Here is a 2,930-nt window from a genome sequence, read left to right on the forward strand (position 1 = left end):
TGAACCGGAAGCTCAGCTTACACTACAAATTTCTTAGTGGTCATGTTATACTTAAATTAGAAGTAGCCCATCCCTTCTCTCACCATGAATATCAGAAATGTCTCAACTGCCTTTCTGAACACATGAGTTTCTTTCTACTACCACAACACACATACACACCACAATGACTTAAAGAAGAAACTCCATAGCCACCAAAGATTCTCTGCCAAGACTGAAGACTAAAGACATACTGTTCCAAATGCTCTCGAAACTCAGAGCCAATGCACTGCCATGTGGGAACCTATATGGCAAAGTCCCCTCTTCTCTCTCCTGCTGCTCCTCATTGGATTTGTTTTTCAATGTGCAAACTTGTGGGTCAGATGTGCTATGTATGCATCCCGCACTTGCAAGGAAGAGGCAGGCAGCTCTCTGTGAGTCTGAGGCCAGTGTGGTCTACACAGTGTAGCAAGGCAGCCAGAGCCACACAATGAGACCATTTCTAAAAACACCCCCCCCCACACACACACAAAGCATGCACGTGCCAAAACACAACAAAGCAAAACCCAAACAGCAAGGTGTGAATATGCTAGGCAGGGCTGGGCATGTAGCTGCTAACTGCCCTGTAATTACAAAGCTGTCTCTAAAATGCTCTCAGCCTTCAGAGACACTCAATAGAGCTGCTACGTATCATAGATGAGGCTGAATTTTTCAAACAGTAGATCCAAGTATTCGACTTTAACATGTTATTACCTTGCTCATGAGGTAATTATTTTTATGTTCTCTGATGGTAAGTCTACATAGGATCAGCTCCAAAGACGTTTGGTTTTTTTTTTTAGCTCATATTCATTCTGCCTTATTCTGTAATGCCAATACATATTAATATCCATAATCTGGAAATCCAAAATGCTCTAAAACCCAAAACGTTTTTTAGTGCTGACATGATGTCATGAGTACAAAACTCAACACCTGATCTTATGTGCTAAGACACAGTTAAACACAAATGACCACACTTAACACAGTGCATAAAAGTGCCTTCAGGTTATGTACACAGATGTGTATTGTTTGTTTTTTTAGAGACAGGGTTTAACTATGTAGGTCTGGCTGTCCTGAACTCGCTCTGTAGACCAGGCTGGCCTCGAACTCACAGAGAGCCTCCTGTCTCTGCCTCTGAGTGTTGGAATTAAAGGCGTGAGCCACCAATGCCCAGCCACAAGATATGTATTAAACATAAAAAAAGAATTTCAAGGTTAGACCTTGAGCCCATCCCAAGATCCTATAATGTACCTGTAAATATTCTAAAATCAGGGGGAAAAATTGAATTACAAAATCATTTTGGTTCTAAGCATCCTGGATAAAGAATATTCAACCTGTAAATCTTTTCTATGCACAAAAAGATGAGTTTATATTTGTTTCCTTTATTTCTTGATTGTATAGCCCCTGCTACTAACTCTTTGATTTTTAAACAGCCAACACCTTTCTCCTTAGTCCCGCTGATCATCATCAACTAGAAACATCTTTGCAGACTTTCAAGGGCCAACGGGACAGGACTCACACCATTCCGAACATGAGGAGGGCCAAAATGAAGAGACCTTTATACAAATCTTCCAAGCTAAAATTCCATATATCAACCTTATACTTGAATCAAAAATGGTTTATTGCTGCTCTTTTATGCTTTGAGACAGGGTCTTATGTACAGGTTGGCTCCTATACTCCAAGCTGATACTGAACTCTATAGATTGTTCTCCCTCTGCCTTTGGAATTAAGGTGTTTTGTTGTTGCTGTTTTCTGTTTGTTTTTTAAGGCAAGGTTTTATTTCATAGCCCAAGTTGGCTTTAAGTTTACAGCAATTCTGCTGCAGTTCCCTGAGTGCTCAGGTTACAGGTGTGAGCTACCTGCCCTGCCCTATTCTTGTTTTATATTGTTCTTTTGAGGCTGAATTAGAAAAATGAGATGGACATGTGGATTCTGAGAAACTGAATTTCTCTAACAGGGAATGTAAGCAACAGTTTCTCCCTACACTTAGGTTGTCTTTATCTAACATTCTGAAAAGTGGTTAGTGGAATTCAAGGGCCAGGCTTAAACATGTTCTAAGAAAAAACAAAAACAAAATATTCCTTCCACCGACACTCTGCTTCTGGCTAACCAGGAGATTCCGGGCAGGAAAAAACTGGGGTTTCAACTGTGCTACAGGGAAGAGGCCACCAGGGGCCAGCAGTGCACGGAAGTGGCCTAACAGACGCCCCTTTATATTCTAGCACAGATATGAAAATATCGTTCAATGAAACAGATTCAGTGAGTCAATAGGATGGAAAAATCAGTCCAACATCTTTAGACGTATTAGGAGCTAAATGGGTTACAAATCAGGAAAAGGTTTCATTTCAATTTTGCTTGGATTTTTTATTTATTTTTTATTTTTTGGTTTTTCGAGACAGGGTTTCTCTGTAGCTTTGGAGCCTGTCCTGGAACTCCCTTGGTAGACCAGGCTGGCCTCGAACTCACAGAGATCCGCCTGTCTCTGCCTCCCAAGTGCTGGGATTACAGGAGTGCACCACCACCGTCCGGCTACGCTTGGATTTTTTATAACACAGATACACAGTGCTGGGGGATAGCTCAGTCTGGGAGGTGCTTGTTACACGACCATGCAAATCTGAGTTTGGTGCCCAGCCCCCGAGCAGACATCGGGCTTGATGGTACACCTTTAACCCCAGTGCTGGGGAAGCAGACGGAATCCCAGATTAGCCAACCAGACTAGCAGAATCAGTGAGCCCGGATTATAATGAGAGCCTATCTCAAAACACAAAGTAGGTGGCTCTTGAGAACACCACCACTGGCTGACTTCTGGCCTCTGACTGCACATGCAGGCACACCTGCACAACATGAACATGTAGATATATCCACACAAACACACCCACGTGCACAGATATAGTCAATGAGAACATCAAGTCATGGAA

Source organism: Microtus pennsylvanicus, chromosome 9, assembly GCF_037038515.1.
Source record: "Microtus pennsylvanicus isolate mMicPen1 chromosome 9, mMicPen1.hap1, whole genome shotgun sequence".
Classification (NCBI taxonomy): domain Eukaryota; kingdom Metazoa; phylum Chordata; class Mammalia; order Rodentia; family Cricetidae; genus Microtus; species Microtus pennsylvanicus.